This window comes from Mustelus asterias, chromosome 4 (assembly GCF_964213995.1).
Source record: "Mustelus asterias chromosome 4, sMusAst1.hap1.1, whole genome shotgun sequence".
In the NCBI taxonomy this organism is placed as follows: Eukaryota; Metazoa; Chordata; class Chondrichthyes; order Carcharhiniformes; family Triakidae; genus Mustelus; species Mustelus asterias.
In genome coordinates this window covers 18,628,901-18,641,860 of record NC_135804.1, presented here as the reverse complement: position 1 = coordinate 18,641,860, position 12,960 = coordinate 18,628,901, and positions in this window count along the sequence as shown.

The window sequence follows — 12,960 nt, the reverse complement described above, 5'->3', positions numbered from 1 at the left end:
CTGAACAAAAGGCAACTAAGGATGGGCAATAAATGCTGGCCAGCCAGTAACACCCATGTCCCACGAATAAATAATCATCAAATAAAAACAGAAAATGATGCATAAACTTAGGGCTGGCAGCAGTGTATGGTCAGGCTGCCAGGCCTGCTAAGTTTAAACCAGCATTTTCACTTTTTAAAGTTTATTTATTAGTGTCACAAGTAGGCTTACTGCAACAAAGTTACTGTGAAAATTCCCTAGTCGCGGTATTTTGTTTTAATACTATCTGGTTATCATCCAAGTTGTTAATAAAATGTACCCAACACTGACCATTAGTCAGTCGCACCCTGTCAATTGGAGTATCTGCCCATTACCCCTCGTCTCTATCTGCTGCCACTCTGCCAATTTCTAAGGGTAATTTTCAATTCCATAAGCTTTAGATAACAGGGGGAGCTGCCCCTTTTAATTTGTCCTTAAGTTAATTTGAGTTAGTTTATTTGTTTGGTATCTAAAAGAGATCCCGAATGAGGGCCTACTGAAGGTCCATATCAGTAACATCTATTGGCATTCACCTGCCATCAGTACATTTACAAAATTTTCAATCAGGTTCATCAGACTTGACTAGTGCTTTACTGATCCATGCCAAGCTTCCCCGATCAGCTGGAGATTTTCATGGTGCTCAGTCACTTAATTTATATACTCAATTGTAGATTCTAGTAACTGGTAACTAGATCCTGACAACAGGTGTTAGGCTAACTGGTCTATAACTCCTTGGTTTCCCTCTCTCACTTTCCTTAAATAGTGGAGTGAAGTGCACAATATTTTAACCTGAAGCAATAGTTACCAAATCTAAAGAACTATAACTTTCAAATTTAGTTAGGGTATCTTCAATGTTTTCACCTGCTTATTTTAAAACCTGGAATGGAAATCATTTGGTGATTTGTCACTCTAGTGTGGGAGGTCTTGTGTTGCAGTAGTTAGTGCCCCTACCTCTGAGCCAGAACCTCTGGTTTAACCTGTGCTTAATGCTCCCTCCCCCCACATTGTCTGTGTCTTTAAGATCTGGTTGGTTGTAGGGATTCGCATTCTAATCAGTACTCTGTAACTTGATTATGTGTCTCTGCGCCCTGTTTGAGAGCACATTTCCACTCCATCTGACGAAGGAGCAGCGCTCCGAAAGCTAATGGTATTTGCTACCAAATAAACCTGTTGGACTTTCACCTGGTGTTGTTAAAACTCTTACTGTGTTCACCCCAGTCCAACGCCAGCATCTCCACATCATCACTTCAAGCCCCACTTCAGGGCTTGTTTGTCACAGAAAGATATTCAGCCATCTCCTCACTATTCCCCAAAAGGAAAAAAAAGTGTGAAGAAATGAAACAAGTAAACTCTTTAGTGCCATTATTTTCTTCATTACTGTTATTTCATGTACATTAATTTTGGTGAATCTCTGCCCCAGATCCAGTATTAGTTCCCTTGGAATGTCTGATGTACTGACATCTTTCTCTGTTGTAAATACTGGACACGGGGTAATTATTCAACATGTCTGCTCTTTCCTTATTTCCACTGACAACATCATCATTATCAGTTTTCAAGGAGTTCAATTCTCCTGACCACTCTCTTTTTCCCCATATGATTAAAATGTGTCGAGTTCATATATTTCTTGCAAGTTTATTTTCATTTTCCTTTTTTGTGCTCTTCCCTCCTGTTTGGTTATCCACTCTTGTTTTTTTATTTGGTAGGAATTTTTTTTTGTGTGTTTTTATTTAGTTTGATGTTGTCGCAATCCTCTTTAGTTGTCCATTTTTTTTTGGGAAGTAGATCTTGTCCCTCCGGGGCAATAAAGTCATAATGGCACAAGATAAGGCCATAGCAGCTCTCTTTAGAGCAATTAGTCCTACCCTCCCGCTCCAGTCCCATAGCCCTATAAGTCTATTTCCCTCAAATACCAATTCTTTTTCCTTCTGAAATCATTGATTTTCTCAGCTACCATCACCCACATAAGAGGTAAGCTCCACATCATAACCATTTGCTGCATGAAAAAGTTTTTCCTCGCGTTCCTGCTGCATTGCTTATCCCAAACCAGAAACCCGGCTCCCGTGGTCCTTGTACCATCAGTTCATGAGAACAACTTCTCTTTATCTACCTTATTTTTTTATTCATTTGTGGGATGCAGCATCGCTGGCTGGCCAGCTTTATTACCCATCCTTAGTTGAGAGTCAACCACATTGCTGTGGCTCTGGAGTCACATGTAAGCCAGACCAGGTAAGGACAGCAGATTTCCTTCCCTAAAGGACATTAGTGAAAATGGGTTTTTTCGACAATGGTTTCATGGTCATCCGTAGATTCTTAGTTGCAGATAATTTTTATTGAATTTAAATTCCACCAGCAGCCATGGTGGGATTCACGATTCTAAACCTGTCATAATCGTGTCCACCTCTATCAAATTTCCCCTCAATCTTCTTAGCTCCAAGGAGAACAACCACAGCTTCTCCAAGTTAACCTTGTTGCTAAAATCTCACATCCCTGGTATCTTTCTGGTAACTCGTTTGCATCCTCTCAAGAACCCTCACCTCTTTCCTAAAATGTGGTGACCAGAACTGGATGCAATTCCCTAGTTGTGCCCTAACCAGAGTTATAGTAAAGGTTCAGCATAAATTCCCTGCATTTATATGTGCTGAACAAATACTTTGGATCTGTCTTCACTAAGGAGGACACAAATAACCTTCCATAAATACTAAGGGACAGAGGGTCTGACATGAAGGAGGAACTAAAAGAAATCCTTATTCGTCAGGAAATTGTATTGGGGAAGTTGCTGGGATTAAAAACTGATAAGTCCCCAGGGCCTGATGCTCTGCATCCCAGAGTCCTCAAGAAAGTGGCCCTAGAAATAGTGGACACATTGGTGATCATTTTCTGGCATTCTATAGACTCTGGAAGAGTTCCAGTAGATTGGACTATAGCTAATGTAACCTCACTTTTTAAAAAAAGGAGGGAGAGAGAAAACCAGGTATTATAGACTGGTTAGCCTGACATCATGGGGAAAATACTGGAGTCAATTATTAAGGGTGCAGTAACTCCACATTTGGAAAGCAGTGACAGGATCAGTCCAAGTCAGCATGGATTCATTAAAGGGAAATCGTGCTTGAGAAATCTTTTGGAATTTTTTGAGGATTTTTTCAAGTAAAGTAGACAAGGGTGAACCAGTGGATGTTGTGTATCTGGACTTTCAAAAGGCTTTTGACAAGATACCAGTGAGCAAAGTTAAAGCTTATGGTATTAGGGGTAATGTATTGACGTGGATAGAGAGCTGGTTGGCAAACAGGAAGCAGAGAGTGGGAATAAACTGGGCCTTTTCAGGGTGGCAGGCAGTGACTAGTGGGATGCCACAGGGTTCAGTGCTGGGATCCCAGCTATTCACAATATACATTAATGATTTGGATGAAGGAATTGACTGCAATATCTCCAAATTTGCTGACGACACTAAGCTGGGTGGTAGTGTGTGCTGTGAGGAGGATGCTAAGAGGCTGTAGGGTGATTTGGACTGGCTGGCTGAGTGGGCAAATATTTTGTAAATGCAATATAATGTGGATTAATGTGAGGTTATCCACTTTGGTGGCAAAAACAGGAAGGAAGATTATTAAATGCTGGCAGTTTAGGAAAAGGGGAAGTGCAACGTAACCTGGGTGTCATGGTGGAACAGTCACTGAAGGTTGGCATGCAGGTACAGCAGGCGGTGAGGAAAGTTAATGGCATGCTGGCTTTCATCGCAAGAGGATTTGAGTATAGGAGTAAAGATGTCCTGCTGCAGTTATACAGGGCCTTGGTGAGGCCACACCTTGAGTATTGTGTGCAGTTTTGGTCTCCTAGTCTGAGGAAGGACATTCTTGCTATTGAGGGAATCCAGCAAAGCTTCACCTGACTGATTCGTGGAATGGCAGGACTGACATATGAAGAGGACTGACATATGAAGAGGCCTGTATTCACTGGAATTTGGAAGAATGAGAGGGGATCTCATAGAAACATATAAAATCCTAATGGGGCTGGACAGGCTAAATGCAGGAAGAATGTTCCTAATGCTGAGGAAGTGCAGAAGTAGGGGTCACGGTCTTAGAATAAGGGGTAAGCCATTCAGGACTGAGATGAGGAAGAACTTCACAACCAGAGAGTTGTGAACCTGCGGAATTCCCTACCCACGTTGTTGAGGCCAGTTTGTTAAATATGCTCAAGAGGGAGCTGAGGAATCAAGGGGTATGGAGAGAAAGCGGGAGTGGGATGCTGAAAGTGAACGATCAACCATGATCATATTGAATGGTGACTCAGGCACGAAAGGCTGAATGGCCTACTCTTGCACCTATTATCATGTTTCTATGTTTGTATATCACTGGCTGATGATGGTGGCTGGTAACCGGAGCCTTGCCCTGGGAGAACAATCCGGAGCTGCAAATGAGGCACCTGCAGGGTTTTCGAAGGATTTGTCAGGAAAACTCAAACTGAATTTCACATCACAATCTGATGGAGTTGCCATTTTATCATTTATCAGCTGGTACATCACTGCCTACCGTCTTCCAGTATGAACACCACTGCCTACCACCCACTAGTGTGAACCTTCCTCCAATTATTAAAGTTCCTTACCTGTCTTCAATTAAAATATCAAACTAAACTTCAATTTGAGATAGACTCGCACACTGCAGATAATACCACTGTCACAAAATTTTCCAGTTTTTACATTCTGTTCTTTATGCAGTTTATTAATCCGTGCTCTGTGCAATCACTCTTACAAATCAAGACAATCATAAAGCTTGGTCCCTGCTCAGTTGACCACTGCAGGTTTTCTCCAGAGTAGATCAGGCATCAAAAGCATGGGTTTCAGCACACTCACTGTTCGCTTTATCGCATTCTTTGAATTTCATTGTATGAATACTGTGCACAATTAGGTGCGTGGGCAGCCCATCAGGGTCATGTCAGCGGATAGCCCTTGTCACCCAGTGGCCACTCTTTGGTTTGCCATGGGGGCTGTGTTTTTAGATGATATCACTGAGTTGTCACTGCATGTGGTTGAGAAATAGGAAGAGGCCAAGGGGACACCAGAAAGCAGGAAAAAAAAACATTGCAGGTGATTCTCAGGCCAGAACTGTAGAGATAGGCATGGAACTATGCAAGTGCAGTCCCAACCACCTAGTTGACAGTGGATTGGTGTTGCAGGAGGATTGTGTGGTCTACCACGACAAAGGCTGCAGAAATTTGAGAATGACCTGGAGGGACAGTTTACCTTTGTCTCAGTCACATAGATGTCATTTTATGATTTTGAAAAGAGTGATTTCAGTATTTTGGGTAGGGGTGAAAATCTGATTATAAGTATTCAAACATGGAGTTCTGGGAAAGATCGGCACAAGTTTGGGAGGCAACAGCACATTCAAGGACTTTGGAGAGAAAAGGGAAGCGAAGGATGGGGTGCAGGTTTGCAAGGATGAAGGGGACAAGGCTTTTTTTAAAGAGAGAAGTAATGACGACAGATTTAGAGGAGAGGGGGACTAACACTAAAGTTTAAAGTTTATTTACTAGTGTCACAAGTAGGCTTACATTAACATTGCAATGAAGTTACTGTAAAAAAAACCCTAGTTATCGCACTCTGGCGCCTGTACGGGTACACTGAGGGAGAATTTAGCATGGCCGATGCACCTAACCGTCATGTCTTTTGGACTATTTGTGAACATGGAAGCCAGGGAAGTTGGGTGATCGGCTTAATGGGAATAGAGTTGAAGGGGTAGGAGGTGAGCATGCTGTACAAGATGAGCTCAGAGAGAGCATGGGGAGAAATTGAGAAATTGAAACTAGCATAAGTTGTGTTTTCAGGGTTAGAGCAGGACAAAACTAGAAATTGGGCCTCGGGGAAGGGAAGGAAGCAACCGAGACAGTTGATTAAATGGTCTCAATTGAGAATACTGTATTTTAAACATTCCTACATGTAGCTTGGGCACAAGGCAATTAATTAACTGATCTGTTCAATTTGGAAATATCTATCATATCACAGTATGACATATCCTCTCGAGGATTTGTTCTAAATACTTCTTTGCTGGATTACAGAGAAGCAACTTATGGGGAATTTTAAAGTCAAACATGTAAAATATGAAAAATGTGTAGCTATGCAGACATGTCCACTCGAGAGTCATATGCTAACACAAAATTGTCTTGAAAAAGTAATCAATCATTTCTCACCCAATAGTCCCCAGACTGCAATCAGCAGGGATAATATCCTGCAATGCACGCTGAAGAGGTTTCTTGACTCATCATGAATGATTGTATAAGAAGTAGTATTCAATATTTTGAGGAAGGATCTGAATTGAAGTAACAAACAACAAAGAAAAGTTAAAACTCTGCCAAAACGTGACAGGGGCGTATTGATGTTGTCACTTTTTTTTCTTTTCAGGACAGTTAATTGCAGCATAAAAGCATTCCTCTGCAGTACAAAAATCGAAACATTTGATTTACCAATGTCTTTGCATAACTATCAGAAGGCAGTCAGATAGACGGAAGGTGGTATGAGAGTCAGCCTCAAGTTAGAGAAATGGGGTTTTAAAATGTTCTTGGTTTTGTCTTTAATATTTGGAAAATCAAAACACAATCCATCAGAGTCAGCATGGTTTTATGAAGGGTAAATTATGCTTGACTAATTTGCTCGAGTTCCTAGAAGATGTAACAAGCCAAGTGGATAATGGGGATCCTGTAGATGTAGTATATCAGGACTTCAGGAAGTCATTTGATAAGGTATCACACAGCAGGCTAATACACAAGGTAGCATCACATGGGGTTAGGGGTAATTTATTCGCTTGGATAGAAGATTGGCTAACCGACAGAAGGCAGAGCATCAGGGTAAATGGGTCTTTTTCTGGTTGGCAAGATGTAACGAATGGGGTGCCACAGGGTTCAATACTCGGGCCCCAACTATTTACAATCTATATTAATCACTTGGATACAGGGATAGAAGATATTTTAACCAAATTTGCAGATGATACTAAAATAGGAGGTAAGTTGCAATGAGGAAATAAGAAATTTACAAATGGAGATAGATAGGTTAGGTGAGAAGGCCAAAATGTGACAGATGGAGTTTAACATGGATAAGTTTGACGTTATCCATTTTGGTCAGACAAATGAAAAGGCAACTTATTGGCCTGTAACTTTGGCCCGAAATGCTGGGTTAGATTGACTGAGCGTCGGACATGCACATGGGACATCATGGAAGTCCCGGCGCATGCGCATGGATGCTGAAAGAGCACCAATTTTAAACCAGAACCTCCGATCGAGGTTCGGAAAGCTGCCGGTCCTGAAGCGCTAAGCTGCAATTGTGCCAAAACCTCCACCACTTGCGCTGTTGTTAGATGAGTTTTTGTCCTTATTTATTTGCATCGAGGCAGCAGACATTCTTTGGGTTGGTTTTTTTTTGTACATGTTTTAAAAAATTGTTTTAACATATAAAGTTTATTTATTAGTGTCACAAGTAGGTTTACATTAACATTGCAGTGAAGTTACTGTGAAAATCCCCGAGTCGCTACACTCCGGCGCCTGTTCGGGTACACTGAGGGAGAATTTAGCATGGCTAATGCACCTAACCAGCGCATCTTTCGGACTGTGGGAGGAAACCGGAGCACCCGGAGGAAACCCACACAGACACGGGGAGAACGTGCAGCCTCCAAACAGACAGTGACCCAAGGCAGGAATCGAACCTGGGTCCCAGGTGCTGTGAGGCAGCAGTGCTAACCACTGTGCCACCATACCACACAGAATTTGGCAGAATACGATACCTGTGGTGGGTGGAACGGGAAAATTCACCCCTATGATTCTATGACTCTAAAGAGTAATTTGACAAATTTAAAACAAAAAGAACATTTGTTTATTTATACATATTAAATAACACTCATGTTCAATAATTAAAATAAATTTAAAAATTACAGTTTGAGTGAGCCAATAACAGCAGTATTAACTACTTAAAAGAAATAGCAAAAAAATGAAATACGAATACATCCCTTTTATAAGAGCAGGGGACCCCAGTTTCACTGCAAAACTTTTGAAACCTGGACCTTACTGGGCATTTCCAGGCTTGCTGTGTCATAAGCGGATGTGGTTAAGAATCTCTTGTGATGCACTGGGGCCTGGTCTGATGGCTGCACTGGGGGTCCAAGGCTGCTGCACCCATTGGGAGTTTCGGCAGAACTGCTCAGGAAATGTAAGTATGCAAATTGTTTTCTATTTTTGGCGGACCATACATTTCCGCTGGCGATCGGAAGTTACAGGCCAATATTATCTAAATGGAGGGAAACCTCAGGGTGCTTTGGTGTAGAGGGATCTGGGTATCCTCGTGCATGAGTCACGGAAAGCTGGTATGCAGGTACAGCACGTAATAAGGAAAGCAAATGGAATTTTGGCATTCATAGCTAAAGGAATAGAGTTTAAAAGTAAGGAATTGGTGCTGCTACTATCTATACAAGGCATTGGTGAGACTGCACCTGGAGTTCTGTATGCAGTTTTGGTCTTGTTATTTGAGGATGAATGTAATGGCATTAGAGGCAGTTCAGAGGGGGTCACTAGATTGATTCCAGAGATGAGGGGGTTTGTCTTATGAAGAGAGATTTAGCAGTTTAGGCCTGTACTCTCTAGAGTTTAGAAGAATGAGAGGAGATTTAATTGAGGTATATAAAACAATGAAAAGTATTGACAAAGTAGACATAGAATGGATGCTTCCTCTTGTGGGCAATCTAGAACGAGAGGTCATAGTTTTAGAATTAGGATTTAAAATAGAGATGAGGAAAAGTTACTTCTCTCAAAGCGTCATGAATCTGTGTAATTAACTACTCTAGCATACCGTGAATGCTGGAACGTTGATTAAATTTAAGGAGGAGATAGACAGATCTTTAATTAGCAATAGGTTAAAGGGTTATGGAGGATGGGCAGGAAAATGGAGTTGAGGCTGAGTTGGGATCAACCTTGAACAGGCCTGAGGAGCTGAATTACCTACTCCTGCTCCTAGTTCTTATGTCCAGCACCTTCCAGGGCTCGACTGGAACATATTCAGGATCTCCCACTCAGTGGTTTAGAGCTACATACGGCAGCTGGCTGATCAATTGTTTACCAGGCTCAACTTCCGGTTAGTTGGGGAGAAGTTTAGAAAAGGACATGGAACAAAGTAGGACTGTGCTCAGTTTGAGGTTGGGGGCGTTGAACTAGCTGGGGGCATTCCAGGGTTCATTCTGAGGAGTGCAAATCCTGGCATTCTGGTTTGTGGGGTGAACCAATTCCAGGGCCCTGCGGTGATGGGAAAGTGTGCAACTTTTAGGCCTTGTTAGGGGGGGTGTTGCACAGTACGGCGTGGTGGTCAATGGATGGCTCTTAAACCTGAGGAGCGGTTCAAAGTGCTGGGTTTTCATCAGAGGCCTGCGACACGGAATCTGAGGCCTCAGGAAGCGGTTGGAGGCCTAGGGTGGGCAGGAGGCCAGGGACATTGGTAAGGATTGGAGTGGAGCGGCATTGTCCAGGTTGGCAGTCTGGACAGTGGATTTGATAGTTTTCACCTGGGTACAGCTGCTGGGTATCCCATTGCTCAGGTATCCTCGCCAGCCCCAGATGCATTCAAAAAGCTGTACAGCACTGAGGCTCACAGCCAATTCGCCAACTTGGAACGGGTCGGGTTAACTGCCTCCGTTAAAGCTGGAAGTAGACTAATTGTTTGTGGAATTCTGATCTTTAACACTTTAACCCCTCAACCAACACCCTGAACTAAATCCATCCATTTCTTGTGGTTCAAATTCTCCTTCTGAATGTCTGCAACCACACTGTGGCTGGTGCAATTAATTGCATTTCAACAGCAGTGTTTGGGATTGGTTCTGTTTAAGCAATGTTGTGTTTTGCATTATCATTTCAATACTGGCACAGAAACAAATGGGCAATCCTTTGGATTCATCAATCATAACAACTTAATATTATTAACAAAAGCAAATTAGCATGCAAGTCCCATTAGTGTAAATTTTCCAAAACATTGGTGTGCTTTTCAATTTGATTAAACTGCATATTTGGTTGGAAGGACAGATAACTGAATACATTAATATAATGCAATTATTTTGTTGTCTACAGTTGTTGTCTTTCTTTCCACACACACACACAATACAGCTAAAAGCTGCATCGGCTGGAACTGGTTACCAGTTAGCGATCATGTTGTTTCGGTTCTGATACAAGCAGCTTCATTCATATTTTGTAGCTCTTCAAATTGTTCACAAATGAACTTGTTGTTAGAACAATTTTAATGAATAAAATCCGTAAATGTGTATTTTTTATAAATGATCTTAATTCAGATCCTTAATTGTTATTTTATTAATTTCTGCTTTAAACTTCATGCGCTTCTGGATATTGGCCCATAATTTCCTGTTTCATCAGCGTTGCACTTGGGGGGCTACCCTAATGATACTCTGGGGAATCTCTAGGATGTTCCATGTAAGGGTTTACCCAGCAAATGCCCAAAAGTGCTACCTTCCTGTGCACAATTGCGCTGGGCTGGGAACTTTCTGACAGAAGTGGTTTAAATCACTAACTTTGGATGGTTTTGCCAGTTTTACCCTAATAGTTACTCTAAAAGAGTTAGAAGGAAAAATGTATTTTCTCAGGACCTCCAACATGATCCACCCATGTGTGAAGCCCCCCATCATAGCCCCCACTGCCATAGGCCCCCCCATCATAACCCCCACCATCATAGCCCCACTCAGGCCCCACCCTCTTGGAACTGCCCTTGACATACTGGCAGTGGCCAACTGGCACCACCAGGGTGGGCACCACCAGTGAGCCAGTTGGCCCGCACCAGGTGGGCACTGCCTGAGGGGCAGAGCCGAGTCATGCCCCCGCTCCACCGGGGACTTCAATGGGCTCCAACACTCATGGGCTTTGCATATTCAAATGCTATATTAAATATGCTAATTAGACTCACGCCCTTTGTGGGCATGATCTGGTTTGCACCATTAGAAAGGGCCTGGGCAAATTGCAAACTGTTTGGCGCAGAGCATGAAAAGCTCTGTTCATGCTATTCTCCGGATCCAACACTTCTACTCACTGCACGGTGAGGTTGAAGAATTGCCCCTTTTGTTTCCTTTAGCTGGGGAATCTCAAGATATGTTTCTGAGGAGTAATTTCTCCATTCAAAAGGTTGAGAATATTTGGAGAAAAGTCAAATCCCTTCGAGTAGATCCCACAATCATTAAACTCTTTTATACGGCAGTAGTTGCAAGTGCTATCCTTTTGGGATGTCTCTCTTGATGCTGTTGCCTGAGGAAAGTAGAAAGTCTAAGAGTGCAGAGATTATTGAATCAGACAGGAAGGGTACTTTACGAGTAGATATTTCTTGATAAAATCTGTTCTCAAAGAATTTAGAAAGTTAAGAGTGACGTGAACTCTGAGAATCACCACTCTCAGTATTACTGATGGATGTGTTCAGGGAAAAGGTTACAATCCCTCAGATGCAGGACAAATTGGTTCTTGAACTTGTTTGTGCCCTTCTCTAAAAGAACTCTTGAAGAAGAGTTTAATGAATGGATCAGGATGTGCACTCATGATGGGATTCACTGACTGATTATTTTAATGCACTGGGATAGTTTTTATTATATTAAAATCAAAGTTAGACTTTTGTGAGCGGGTAAATTTTTTTTTAGTGTTCAATTAATTTGTTTGTCATTTTTCAGCGAACGAACAATGTACTTTGAGCAATAAATTGAAATTGAGACAAATAACATATATATTTAAGGCATATATAGACAGATTTTTGTTCTCTTGGGGCATCAAGAGATATGAGGGGTAGGGAAAATGGAGTTGAAGCCCAAGATCAGCAATTAACACATAGAATGATGGAGCAAGTTTTGTAGGACATTTGGTCTTCTAATTCTGTTTCTTATGTTCTGATGTTATCCTTGGCACAATCCTATCTCTTATCATCATGTCATACAAGGCTTTGATATATTAAGATGGAATGATGCTGAATCAAATTTGACTATTCACTTATCATTTCATAGCTGAATTTATAATGTGTGCCCTGGTCGATATTTATTCCTCAATCAACATCAGAAAAAACAGGTGATCTAGTCATTATCACATTATTGTTTGTGGAAGTTTGCTGTGCCCATATTGACTGCCACCTTTCAACAGGGACTATGCTTAAAAAGCACTGTAGGTTGTGGCATATAATTAGACCCCTGAAGCCATCAAATATCCCCCAAAACAAGGGCTGACTTGTACGCTGTGTATAAAATGTGAATTGCAGAAGTGGTTGTGGTGGTAGTCATTTTGAAATGGGGCAGCACGGTGGCACAATGGTAAGCACTGCTGCCTCACAGCGCCAGGGACCCAGGTTCGATTCCCGGCTTGGGTCACTATCTGTGTAGAGTTTGCACATTCTCGCCGTGTCCACGTGGGTTTCCTTCGGGTGTTCCAGTTTCCTCCCCCAGTCCAAAGATGTGTGGGTCAGGTTGGTTGGCCATACTAATGATGATTAGCAAATTTGTGGATGATACTAAGATTGGCAGAGTTGCGTAGAGTGATGAAGACTGTCAGAGAATACAGCAGGATATAGAAAGGGTGGAAAATTGGGCGGAGAAATGGCAGATGGAATTTAATCCGGACAAATGTGAGGTGATGCATTTTGATAGATCCAATTCAGGTGAGAGCTATAAAATAAATGGCAGAACTATCGGGAGCATAGACACGCAGAGAGATTTGGGAATATAGGCCCACCAATCCTTAAAAGTGGCAGCACAGGTGGAAAAGGTGGTGAAGAAAGCATATGGCATGCTTGCTTTCATCAGACGGTGCATTGGGTATAAAAGTTGGCAAATTATGTTACAGTTGTATAAACCGTCTGATCACCACACGACCAGAAGGCCGTGGAGGCTTTGGAAAGAGTACAGAAAAGGTTTACCAGGATGTTGACTGGTATGGAGGGTATTAGCTATG